The sequence below is a fragment of the Apium graveolens genome, chromosome 8 (genome assembly GCF_009905375.1).
Source record: "Apium graveolens cultivar Ventura chromosome 8, ASM990537v1, whole genome shotgun sequence".
NCBI lineage: Eukaryota > Viridiplantae > Streptophyta > Magnoliopsida > Apiales > Apiaceae > Apium > Apium graveolens.
In genome coordinates, this window is record NC_133654.1 from 240,227,773 (window position 1) to 240,242,064 (window position 14,292).

At 37.4% G+C, this 14,292-nt stretch overlaps 1 pseudogene; it reads right to left on the reverse strand.

The window, feature by feature from the left end:
* Positions 1-1,403: 1,403 nt before the first annotated feature.
* On the reverse strand, positions 1,404-13,409 carry LOC141680486 (heat shock cognate 70 kDa protein-like; annotated as a pseudogene).
* Positions 13,410-14,292: the final 883 nt, after the last annotated feature.

The following is a 14,292-nucleotide window of genomic DNA, read 5'->3' on the forward strand; positions in this document are numbered from 1 at the left end:
CCATAATATAGTAGTTAAACTGTTACGTATTAACAATCAAGGAAAGGTTTAAGAGTCATAATATAAATTCCACTGCTGAAAACAATATGATACTTGACTAGAGTGCTTTTCATGGCTCTTCCAATATGATAAAAAGATCTTCAATGGTGCTTTGTACACCTCTGTCGCAGCATCATACACTTCTTGGGGAGTGAAAACCTTAGCATTACTACCCAAGATGGTGACATATTCTTCTCTAAATTTTACTAAGGCCTTCTCCATAGTTGTTGTGAAGTTTTTTAAGAGTCATGCATCTACATTACCATCTGCTTCATCTGCAATTCTCTCCTGCTGCTCTTCAACATCCTACTTGTATGAGAGTAGAATTGCTTGATAGTCTTGGTTTGACATATCTGTGGTAAGGAGCTGTTGGGAGATATTGGCTAGGCTTGCAAGCTGCTCAATCAAAAGATCATCAACTGTGGGAAGGTTGTGGTGTAGTGTGTTGAGGTGGATGAGATGTCTATTTGGTTTGAGGTGGAGGGTATGGAAGTAGTAGGTAACCCGGTGACTGAAGTCACAGTTGAAATCATATTAGGAACCGTGGTTGTGAAAGTGTGTTGTTCACCAATTATGAGAACCTCCATTTTAATTGGAGGGGATTTAATCAGGTTACTATCATGTACCAAGTCTCAAACCCTTGTTCTTCTTGCAAAGAACTGGCACTTGAATGTGCTATACTTGTCTCCCCAATAGTTGGATCATTGACAATTTGACTCCCAACTTCTATTGACAATGTAATTTCAGCCAGTGTTTTGATAAAAGTTGTCCCTACCTGAGAAATCTCCAATTGAAAACAATTTCGACCAATTTAAAAGCCACCAACAAGTAATGGTTGATTTTATAATAAAATCCACAGTTTTTAAACATTTTATAGCTAAAGGCAACCGAATTTTGACCTATAACTTTTAGCCTTTTTTTCTTGTAATTTCTTGAATATATTTTATACTTATTAGCTTTTAAAATATTCAATTTAAATTATAACCTATTGTCAATTGTTATTACACTCCATGTGATGCATATAGTTTATATAATTATTTCATGGCCTTTAAGGTGCTAATGACATGCTATTAAGGCTATATTACTTGGTGCCCAGGAACCATCTTTAATTTCCATAACAGTTGCCAGTAGTATATATATACTAGTATAATTTTAAGTTTCAATTTTATACGAAACTCATTTTCACACTCCAAGTGTTAAATATTTTTGTCAATTTTTCGGCATAAGTTCTTGAACAACTAATTGAATATCTATCTATTATATGAAAATTACAAAATTGTATATTATGAATTAAGATTTGGACAATACAATGGAAGTATCAATTACTACTAGAGAGAGATTTAAGATATTACATGTACCAGATTTCCTCACAGTAATAAATTTAATTTGGAGCTGATATTAATGAGATATACACTTTCCATACTAATATATTGTTTTTTTCACATTGTGCAAAGCGCAAACTTCTTGTGTCTTACAAGCCAAACCCCAAAACATGTAAAAGATTTAAGAGCCACGCTTGCAGTTGCAATGTATTATCAATACAGAAACATTTTGAATCTTGCAATTAAACATATAGATTGTTAAACTTCCACAATCCTAATACCCGCATTACGAGGAAGTAGTTGATTACAGATAGCTTCAAATTGCTGCTTCTTGTACTCATACTCGTAAATTTCAGCATTCATGTTTGCATCTAGCCATTATATAGCCTCCTTGAAAGAATAACGTATCATCTCTTTGACAGAATCTTCAAGATTGCAATTACTTTCAATGACATCCCGCACATTATATGCATAGTCCTTAAATGCAAACATTGCACCGTTCTTTCTCGTAAACTCTCCATCTTCAGACTTAAACTGCTCAGCATCCTTTACCATCCGTTCAATCTCCTCCTCTGTAAGAGTTCCTCTTTTACGCTGTGCTCCCGAGATTTTTTGGGGGAGAAGAGAAAAGAAGAGATGGAAGGAGAAGAGAAGAGAAAAGAAGAGATGGAAGGAGAAGAGAAAAGAAATAGTAGAAGAAAATAAAACTGTCGTGTGCTCCCGAGTTTGTGTAAAAAAGAAGAGAAAGTGACCAAAAAGAAGAAGATAATGTGAGAGGATCTTTCCAAATCTTCTCATTTTTGGGAAGAAAGTTTTGGTGAAAAATTATAGGAAATTTTCTTTCCGGATCATTTCTCTTCTCTCGCCAAAAAACTCGGGAGCATGCCTCGGAAGGAAAATTTTAAAATAATCCTTTCTCTTCTCTTCTCTTCTCTCCATTTTCAAACTCTGGAGCACAACATTTAATTATTTTAATGCTCTTCTTGATTCCAGTAGTCTTGTTCTCAACAGAAACACTTAATACCCTATCAGCATCAATTGTAAACGTTACTAATATTTTAACTTTGCCCCTTGGGGCAGGGGGGAGGCCAGATAGTTGAAAGTAGGGATGTTCACGAACAGAGCTGTTCGCGAACAAGCTTGAGTTCGGCTCGGTAAGGGCTCGTTCGGCTCGGCTCGTTCATCAACGCGAGCTCGAACTCGAACACAAAAATATGTTCGTTAAGCAAAACGAGCTCGAGCCGAGTTTTACCATGTTCGACTCGAGCTCGGCTCGAACTCGGTTCGAGCTCGGCTCGTTAAAACTCGAGAAAAATAATATTTTCTAAATATTTTTATTATACTTACACCACTTGATTTATATACATATACAAAAATATATATATAGATAAAAAGAGATGATGCTAAGGGGCTGTGTATAATTAAATCAAAGCCAAATCAGAAACACACCCAAATCGAACAAGTATCTTGAAACAACAGCTTACATACCCTTCATTTCTGGATAAAACCCCCAAATCTGAAACCTTATTTTGCCACACTTCATTGATATGATTTTGTGTATTGTGTGTAGTTACAACATAATAAAGATTTAGGTAAAAATAAGATGAGAAGAATGAGAGATGAGATCGAGGAGCAGAAGACAGAACACAGGACAAACTACAAAGGAATCGGTATTATAAGTTTAGGCTTTTACTCTGGGTTGGGCTTGGATTAAATAATTGGGTTGGGCTTGAATGGTTTTATTAGTTGCTGGCTTGAATTGGTTATGTTGGGTCATTAAGGTTAATTTTTTATTTATTTGTTAATGAGCTACTTGGTTCGGCTCGTCTCATATGTGTTCGCGAAAAAAACTCGAGTTCGGCTTGTTAGTTAACGAACTCGAGCTCAAAAACATTTTTTTGTTCGATAAAGAAACTCGGATCGGCTCGGTTCGTCAGAGAAAAAATGAAAGCTCTTGTTTATACCAAAACTCAGCTCGACTCGGTTCGTGAACAACCCTGGTTTGAAAGTTTCCCAGTAAATTGTTGTCTGTCACCTTCGTTCTCTCACCCTCAAACACTCCGATCGGAATAGATGTTTGATAATCTGCTGCTGTACTGAATTGCTCTTGCATTGAGTTTGGAATAGCTGTGTTCCTCGGAATAATTACAAACATTGCACCCCCATTGACTTCAATTCCAAGAGATAGGGGAGTGACATCAAGCAGCATCAAGTTCTTAATCTTTTGATTTCCCTCTCCACATAATTTTGCAGCTTGGACAGCTGCCCCATAAGCAACGGCCTCATCAGGATTTATATTCTTGCGAAGTTTCTTTCCATCAAAAAACTGTTACAATAGCTGTTGCACTTTAGGGATTCTAGTAGATCCACCCACAAGAACAACATCATGGATCCTATTCTTATGCATTTCTGCATCTTCTAAACATTTCTTTACGGTCTCCACGCAACTTATAAACAAATCCATGTTTAGATCCTCAAATTTGGCGCGAGTGATTTTTGTGGAGTAATCGATTCCTTCATACAAAGCATCTACATCTATACTTGTCTTATTATTATACGAAAGAACCCTCTTTGCCTTTTCACAAGCAGTTCTCAATCTTCTTAGAGATTTAGCATTTTGACAAATGTCCTTTCTGTGTTTCCTTTTAAATTCTTGAACAATATGGTTTAACAAACGATTGTCAAAGTCCTCACCTCCAAGGTGAGTATTGCCAGCAGTAGCAATGACTTCAAACTTGTCCTTTTTGATTTTAAGGAGAGAAACATCAAAAGTTCCCCCACCCAGATCAAAAATTAAAACAATTTTTTGTCTGGTGCAGTTACTTGCAAGCTTTTGGTCAAGGCCATAAGCGATTGCAGCGGCGGTTGGCTCAACAAGAATACGCAATACATTCAGTCCAGCTATTTTCGCTGCATCCTTCGTAGCCTGGCGCTGTGAGTCATTGAAGTGCGCAGGGACCGTCCATACACATTATTTATAAGCTTTCCGAGATACTCTTCGGCAATTTTGTAACAACCCACACATCCGGACCATTAAATCTAAATCAAAACTAATACAAAATACAATTTACTAATACGAAAATCTATTACAAAGGTGTCTATTACAAAAACGCAGCTAACGGAAGCCCAAAATTTAATATACTCCAATCCTAAGTCCTCGAACTCCAATGCTATCCAACTTGAATCTTGGACGAAACCTGAAATTGTAAGAATGAGCTATACAGCCCAGCAAGAGACCAATCGATCCAACTAGTAGGCCAAGTAACACACACACATATAACAAAATACACCGATAATCTATACGATACGATATACGAAACACACACTTTCGATACACATTCTTATTCTTATTCGATACACATAGCACATAAACAACAATAATTCAAAATCCATAATTCATGCCAAGACCACTACAACCCGGTGATAACGGTCCTAAATTTTCTCAAAACTGTCACTACAATCCGGTGACTGCGGTCCTAAGTTCTTATTCGATATTTTCACAAACCATGGCACAAATCAAAGATCTCAAATTATCGTCCAGACATCACATATATATAATAATACATATACTATAACACATAATACTATCAAATATATGATCACTTAGCCCAAGTTTTGATAATCAAATATACACACATAACACACAATTTGAAAACACTAATAAGATCGATCAAAAACTTACCTTAAAATCTGACCAGATCTGAATATAGCCTTTTTGACCTACTAAACGACGTTATATTAGAAAATACGAAACACGAAAGTTGAAGATAACGAAAAGACCTCTCCGAAAAGTCCAGAATCACTGAATTCCGACTTACGATGAATTTTCTACGAATTTTACAAGACTGCTGATTTTTGCTGAGAAGAGCCCTACGAATTCTTATATAAAAAACGAGAAAGACGAATATGGTGTATTTATAACGATACAAAACCCCATATCTTAACCTACAAGTTATCCATATTAGAATCTGATCCAAATTTTAGGCCCATTAGTCTAATTAAATTTTAAATCCTAATCTTAATCAAATTTTAATACTTTTTTCTATTATTCTATTATTAATCGAATTCTAAAAAATTACGGGATATTACATACTACCCTCCTTAAAAAGAATTTGGTCCCCAAATTCACAACAATCCTAAAGTTCGAGACACATCTACCCCCTGATCTACCAAAGGTCAAACTATGGTCCACAAGATCGAATCCTAGGGAATGTACTAGTCCCATACCTAATACACTCCGAAAGACAGCCTGCTCTGATACCAACTGTAACGGCCCGTACTTTCGGACCATTAAATCTAAATCAAAACTAATACAAAATACAATTTACTAATACGAAAATCTATTACAAAGGTGTCTATTACAAAAACGCAGCTAACGGAAGCCCAAAATTTAATATACTCCAATCCTAAGTCCTCGAACTCCAATGCTATCCAACTTGAATCTTGGACGAAACCTGAAATTGTAAGAATGAGCTATACAGCCCAGCAAGAGACCAATCGATCCAACTAGTAGGCCAAGTAACACACACACATATAACAAAATACACCGATAATCTATACGATACGATATACGAAACACACACTTTCGATACACATTCTTATTCTTATTCGATACACATAGCACATAAACAACAATAATTCAAAATCCATAATTCATGCCAAGACCACTACAACCCGGTGATAACGGTCCTAAATTTTCTCAAAACTGTCACTACAATCCGGTGACTGCGGTCCTAAGTTCTTATTCGATATTTTCACAAACCATGGCACAAATCAAAGATCTCAAATTATCGTCCAGACATCACATATATATAATAATACATATACTATAACACATAATACTATCAAATATATGATCACTTAGCCCAAGTTTTGATAATCAAATATACACACATAACACACAATTTGAAAACACTAATAAGATCGATCAAAAACTTACCTTAAAATCTGACCAGATCTGAATATAGCCTTTTTGACCTACTAAACGACGTTATATTAGAAAATACGAAACACGAAAGTTGAAGATAACGAAAAGACCTCTCCGAAAAGTCCAGAATCACTGAATTCCGACTTACGATGAATTTTCTACGAATTTTACAAGACTGCTGATTTTTGCTGAGAAGAGCCCTACGAATTCTTATATAAAAAACGAGAAAGACGAATATGGTGTATTTATAACGATACAAAACCCCATATCTTAACCTACAAGTTATCCATATTAGAATCTGATCCAAATTTTAGGCCCATTAGTCTAATTAAATTTTAAATCCTAATCTTAATCAAATTTTAATACTTTTTTCTATTATTCTATTATTAATCGAATTCTAAAAAATTACGGGATATTACAAATTTCCTTCATCTTAATAAGAACCATGGAAGACAACTCCTGATCAGGTGAGAATAGTTTCTCCACACCTTTGTAATTCACAACGATCTTTGGTTTGTCACCGCCATCTCCAATAACCTTGAATGACCAGAGCTTTATGTCGCTTTGCACCGTTGAATCCGAGAATCTCCTTCCAATTAACCTTTTAATACCTGTGTTCACACATTTAACAATATTATTAAACACCTAACGAACCACCATATGCACATTTTGTGAAAACAATCTGCGATTAATACAAATAATCAAACAAGTGTGTGCGTGAGTAAACGAAATCAAACGGAGGAAGAAAAGATATAAACAGAAGAGAGATCCTCGAGTCCAGTTGAAACTGTCTCCTTAAAGCTATTTCGCCTCTCACCGTATGTGCGAGTCGATAGCCTCCCAGGATAAAACGAGGTAGCGGCGGCGTTACGGATAACGAGCACCTTCAGCGAGCTTGAACGGGCACGAAACTATCACCGAGAGAGAGAGATTTGTGTTTAGAGACGAATATGTTTTTGGTGTGTCTAACCCTAACGCCTTAGAGGTGTTTATATAGGTGTAGATAGACTTGTGCGCTACTCTTTTCCATAATTAAATATCATTAATTATGGAATCGGTGTAATACTTGCAAGCTACTCTATTCCATAAATAATCTGAAACAGAATCAGATTGAATATATCAAGACATACACCATATCAATTAATCTGAAACAAAATCAAATTAATTTATGCCATAATATTTGAGCCAAATTCTAATGGAAAATAATAATTTCCATTATTAAGAGAATATCATCATATCTCACACATCTTTTAGTCATAATGCTCAAAAATATGACTTACCAATATGGGACTTATACCCATATTTTCCAACAATCCCCCACATGGGTGAGATTGGTAATCTTAGTAGCACACACCAGACAGACAGACAGACAGACACGGAGTTTGACTTGGTGATAGTTTCTTCGATCAGATATAGCATACGATAGGTAGAGAATGCTCCTTGAACCTTCGCTCGAGTAAGCATACCGACTTTACTGGTAGACAGTAGACGTGCTTGTCCTTGAACTGTTCGACCGTTTATGTAAACGATGATATACTTATCACTATATCGTTTCTGACTCGTTCAGCTCTCATGAGTATGTCCATTTTGGCCATGGAACATCGTCCTGGTTCTGCAGAAGTTTCTAAAGAATTGTGCCTCGCAATTCTCCTTTGAAGCGGCCCCACTTCTCTCCCACATAGGTGATCTTTATCTTATAGAGTAACCCGCGTTTACTCAACTGAATTCCATGCGTTCACTCCTGAGCTCCACGTATTCATCAAAGATCATTAAAGGCTCAAAGCTTAACCTCGTACCTTACGGGTCTCACTGTTTCCTCATCATAGGAACAGGCCAGGGGTTACCCCCACAGTGATTTGGTCATCATGATTTAGTTGTCCCATTGAACCAAGTTCTTGGGATCTCCAGTCAGCAATGGTTGGGTGTCCACCATGATGCCGTTAAGCAATAGGCTTAAGGCCCATCCCTCTCGATGATTTCTCAACCACTTCTCTTGATAACCCTTTGGTTAGTGGATCCGCGATATTATCCTTTGACGGTATATAGTCAATAGTGATAATTCCGGTTGAGATCAATTATCTAATGGAACTGTGTCGTCGTCGTATATGACGAGACTTTCCATTATACATCGTGCTCTGTGCTCTGCCAATAGCGGATTGACTATCACAGTGAATCCCTATTGCAGTTACAGGCTTTGGCCATCTTGGAATATCCTCCAGAAACTGACGTAGATATTCAGCCTCTTCGGCGCATTTATCTAGTGCCACAAACTCAGCTTCCATCGTGGAATGAGTTATCACCGTTTGTTTTGAGGATTTCCATGATATTGCCGCTCCAGCTAATGTAAACACATAGCCACTCGTAGACTTAAGTGCTTTCTTGCTAGATATCCAATTTGCGTCAGTATATCCTTCTAATACTGCTGGGTATCTGCCATAGTGCAGTCCATAGTCTCGAGTTCCCCTCAAGTACCTTAGTACCCTTATAATCGCTTTCCAGTGATCAGCTCCCGAATTACTCGTAAACCTACTCAACTTGCTAATTGAGTATGCAATGTCTGGTCTTGTACAACTCATGAGGTACATCAGACTACCAATTATCCTCGAGTATTCCAATTGGGAAACAGCTACACCTTTGTTCTTGGATAGGTGCAAAGTCATATCTACAGGTGTCCTAGCTTTCTCAAAGTCATCCTTAAGAAACTTCTCAAGGATCTTGTCAACATAATGTGGTTGACTTAATGCGAGACCCTCTGATGTTCTAGAAATTTGAATTCCCAGAATTATATTTGCTAGTCCCATATCTTTCATGTCGAACCTTGATTTCAACATGTCCTTTGTAGATTTGATAACTTTATCATTGCTTCCAGCAATAAGTAGATCATCTACATATAGTGTCATCATGACATAGCCATTGTCATTCTCCTTGACATAGCTGTTCTCGTTATCCTTGTAATAGGCACAGCTATCACATTCATTGATTTTGAAACCATTGGCCAGCACGACCTCATCAAATTTTTCATGCCATTTCATAGGCGCTTGTTTCAAACCATACAATGATTTCACCAATCTACACACTTTCCTTTCTTGTCCTGGGACAACAAACCCTTCAGGTTGTTCCATATAGATTTCTTCATCTATGTCTCCATTTAGGAAAGCTGTTTTCACATCCATTTGATGTACAGTTAGATTACGCATTGCAGCAATAGCAAACATCATCCTTATGGACGTTATTCTCGTTACAGGAGAATATGTATCAAAGTAATCAAGGCCTTTTTGTTGCTTGTATCCTTTAATTACAAGTCTGGCCTTATACTTATCAATAGTGCCATCAGTTTTCAACTTCTTCTTGAAAACCCACTTGCTACCTAATGGTTTGCAACCAGTTGGCAAGTCCACTAATTCCCAAGTATGATTTTGCATAATTGAATCAACTTCATTCTTGATGGCCTCTTTCCACATAGGTCCATCAGGTGAGGTAACCGCCTCCTTATAAGTTTTTGGGTCACCTTCTTCGAGCAAATAGGTCATAAAATCAGACCCATAGGATTTCTCCGTTCGTTGTCTTTTGCTCCTTCTCACTACCCCCACATTTTCGTCTTCACTTTCGTCACTCTCATTATCGTCATCTACAGACTCATGAGATCGTTTAGACGTCGTAGGTTGTTGGTTTCCTGGATTACAGGGAAACATCGTCTCAAAAAATGAGGCATTTCTTGATTCCATAATGGTATTCTTTTGAATATCAGGAATCTTGGATTCATGAACAAGAAACCGATATGCAGTGCTGTGTGGAGGATATCCGATGAAGACACAATTCACAGTCTTAGGACCTATCTTCACCTTCTTCGGTGTAGGGATCAGTACCTTTGCAAGGCACCCCCACACTTTCAGGTGTTGGTAACTTGGTTTCTTTTTCTTCCACATTTCATAAGGACTTACATCCTTATTCTTGCGCATCGTAATATTTAAAATATTATTTGCGCTTAAGATGGCTTCTCCCCACATCGATTGTGGGAGCCCAGAGCTTAACAACATCGCATTCATCATCTCTTTCAGAGTGCGATTCTTCCTTTCAGCCACACCATTTGACTGAGGGGAGTATGGTGCAGTGACCTCATGGATTATACCATGTTGTGAACAGAATTCCCCAAACGGTTCAACATATTCACCTCCACGATCACTTCGTATCGTTTTGATTTTCTCTCTATAGCTTCGTCTTTGCTTTTCAACAAATATACATAGCAGTATTTTGTACAATCATCAATGAATGTAATAAAATACTTGTTTCCTCCTCTTGTTGGAGCGAATTTTAAATCACATATGTCGCTATGTATTAGGTCTAGCACTTTGGTGTTCCTTTCCACACGTTTAAATGATGATCTCGTTAATTTTGCCTCAACACAAGTCTCACACTTATGTTTTGGATCGATAGTAAGTTTAGGTATGTATTCTTTTGCACTTAAACGTCGTAAAGTGTCATAATTTACATGTCCTAATCTAGCATGCCATAAATTAGGAGACTCAAGCAAGTAAGCAGAAGAATTCTTCATTTCATTATCGTCCTTAACGGATATTACATTGAGCTTAAAAAGCCCATCAGTTAAATAACCCTTGCCTACAAACATACCACTCTTAGACAAAATAACTTTATCTGACTCTATTACAATGCGAAAGCCATGCTTATTCAACAGAGAACCAGACACAAGGTTCTTGCGAATATCAGGCACATAAAGTACATTCTTCAAAGTCAGATTCTTCCCAGAGGTCATCTTCAGGATCACCGTGCCTTCACCCTCAATGGTAGAAGTTGCTGAATTCCCCATGTAGAGTTTCTCACCAGCATCGGAAGCTTTGAGGCTAGAGAAAACCGCCTTGTCTGAGCAAACATGCCTAGTAGCACCAGTATCAATCCACCATTCACGTGGATTAGAACCGACCAGGTTCACTTCAGAGACCGTAGCACAGAGGTCTATGTCACCCATCTCCTTGGAGATATTCTCTACCATGTTTGCTTCTTTCTTCTTGTTGGGCTTCTTGGGATTCTTGCAGTCAGAAGACCTATGACCAACTTTATCACAGTTGTAGCACTTCCCTTGAAATTTCGACTTCGAAATCCCTCCCTTGGGTGCCAGCTTTGCCCCTTTACCAGAATTAGCCTTCTTGGGCTTGGAGCTTTGAGCATGCTCCACCATGTTTGCCTTCTCAGTGGCAACGTTAACTTTCTTCTCGGACCCTCTGTTGTCTTCTTCAATACGAAGTCTAACAATAAGATCCTCCATAGACATCTCCTTTCGCTTGTGCTTAAGGTAGTTCTTGAAATCTTTCCATCCAGGTGGAAGCTTTTCAATAACAGCAGCAACTTGGAAAGACTCACTTATGACCATTCCCTCAGCATGAATGTCATGAATGATCACCTGCAGTTCCTGCACCTGACTGACCACAGTCTTAGAGTCTGCCATCTTATAATCAAGAAAGCGGCCAACAATCCACTTCTTTGCCCCAGCGTCCTCGGTTTTATACTTATGGTCAAGTGACTCCCATAAGACCTTAGCTGTTGGCTTTGCGCTGTATACGTTATACAACGAGTCAGACAAATAATTTAACACATAGTTCCGACAGATGTAGTCGGAGTCCTTCCAAGCATCAGCAGCATACACAGTCTGCATGTTACTCTCAGCAGTGAGCAACGGTGGTTCTTCCTTAAGGAAGCGATCCATATGCAACGTGGTCAGATAAAAGTGCATCTTTTGTTGCCAACGTTTGAAGTTCGTTCCGTTGAACTTCTCAGGTTTTTCAGCATGTGCAGCAGGCACAGTTGGCATAACAGGTGCAGCAGGCACCACGGGTGGAACAGATGGTACGTGCGTCTGTACTACAGGTGTATGCACACCAGTAGGCACCGCAGGTATGATCGGAGGAGTGAATCCTGCCGATATCTGTCCAAGAGGAACACTAAACTGTCCAATGACAGTGTGTCCCACAGGCACATGTCCCGAAGGCACATGTCCCGAAGGCACATGTCCAACAGGCGTTTGACCCCCATCAGATCGTACGATCCGTGCGTTAGGGTTAATCGGCTGCTGGTGAACCCCATCAGATCCAGTGATCTGTGCGTTGGGATCAGCCGTCATGTTCATCGAATCGTTCACAGTTTGGTTCTCCATCGATCTGTTACTCAACAAAACAAGCAGATACAGATGTATCAGTCACAGATGTATATAAAATAAATAGCTTTAAGATTGTGAAAACAATCTGCGATTAATACAAATAATCAAACAAGTGTGTGCGTGAGTAAACGAAATCAAACGGAGGAAGAAAAGATATAAACAGAAGAGAGATCCTCGAGTCCAGTTGAAACTGTCTCCTTAAAACTATTTCGCCTCTCACCGTATGTGCGAGTCGATAGCCTCCCAGGATAAAACGAGGTAGCGGCGGCGTTACGGATAACGAGCACCTTCAGCGAGCTTGAACGGGCACGAAACTATCACCGAGAGAGAGAGATTTGTGTTTAGAGACGAATATGTTTTTGGTGTGTCTAACCCTAACGCCTTAGAGGTGTTTATATAGGTGTAGATAGACTTGTGCGCTACTCTTTTCCATAATTAAATATCATTAATTATGGAATCGGTGTAATACTTGCAAGCTACTCTATTCCATAAATAATCTGAAACAGAATCAGATTGAATATATCAAGACATACACCATATCAATTAATCTGAAACAAAATCAAATTAATTTATGCCATAATATTTGAGCCAAATTCTAATGGAAAATAATAATTTCCATTATTAAGAGAATATCATCATATCTCACACATCTTTTAGTCATAATGCTCAAAAATATGACTTACCAATATTGGACTTATACCCATATTTTCCAACACATTTAACTACCATAGTTATATAGTAATACAGTCATAATATAGTAGTCATAATACTGTTTCATAGCATCGCCAATGAAACGCTCAGTATCAGTAAAAGCAACACATGATGGCGTAGTTCTGTTACCCTGATCATTTGCTATGATTTCAACACGATCTTGTTGCGCAAGCCAAACTCCTACACAAGAATATGTTGTGCCTAGATCAATTCCAACAGCCACTCCATCATTTTTACCCATCTTCACATGAAAATATTCCCAGAACTGATTTCTAAAATAAACAAAGATTTTCAAGCAATAATATACTGTGCTTTAAGCTGCTATGCCATACTGGAAGGGCTTTAATATAAATTCATTCCCAGGTTACTAGGAAGTGCAACAGTTGTAGTAATTTGTAGTGAATGCTTATCCAAGTGTGCCCTGTAACTCTAAACAACTTTTTGCATTCTAATAGATCTGTTTTCCTCTTCTGTGTCCGTCGCTTCCCATAATTACGTACATTGAATCCAAGTTGTTGCCATGTGACTATTTGATTCGTCTCTTCGTTTAAAAACAGATGATGTTACAATATTTTACTTTGCAATAGTGTTTATTGTAGCAAAAGACATGCAAAAGTATGACAAATTTTGTAAATATATAATTAAATATATCAATTTTTTTAGTTTTACCATTTTTGAACCAAGTTCCCAGCTCTGATTATTAGAGCAAAGGTGTTCCTTAAAAATAATATAAATTAATAGGATTTTAGTTATTTAAGATAATACAAAGTGATATAACTACAACAACTATCCTTATTTTTGTTCCTTACTATTATTATAATATTAAATTCAAATTCTATTAATATTTTTAAAGAAGAGAGAGAAAAGAAGTGAGGAAAAGAGTGTGAAAAAAAGAGGGAATGAATATTCAATGAATGAATAAAAGTAAGATAGGGAATGGTTAAACATCCCTTATTTTCAAGTCTTTAAGTAAGAAAAAGATGTTAGAACAAGTCCAACAACTCCCTTATTATAAGTAGACATAGTATACTTATTTTACTAAAATTATTTTATTATTTTTATTATAAATTTATAATTATTATATATTTATTAAATTATTTTAATAATTAAAATATGACAGGATA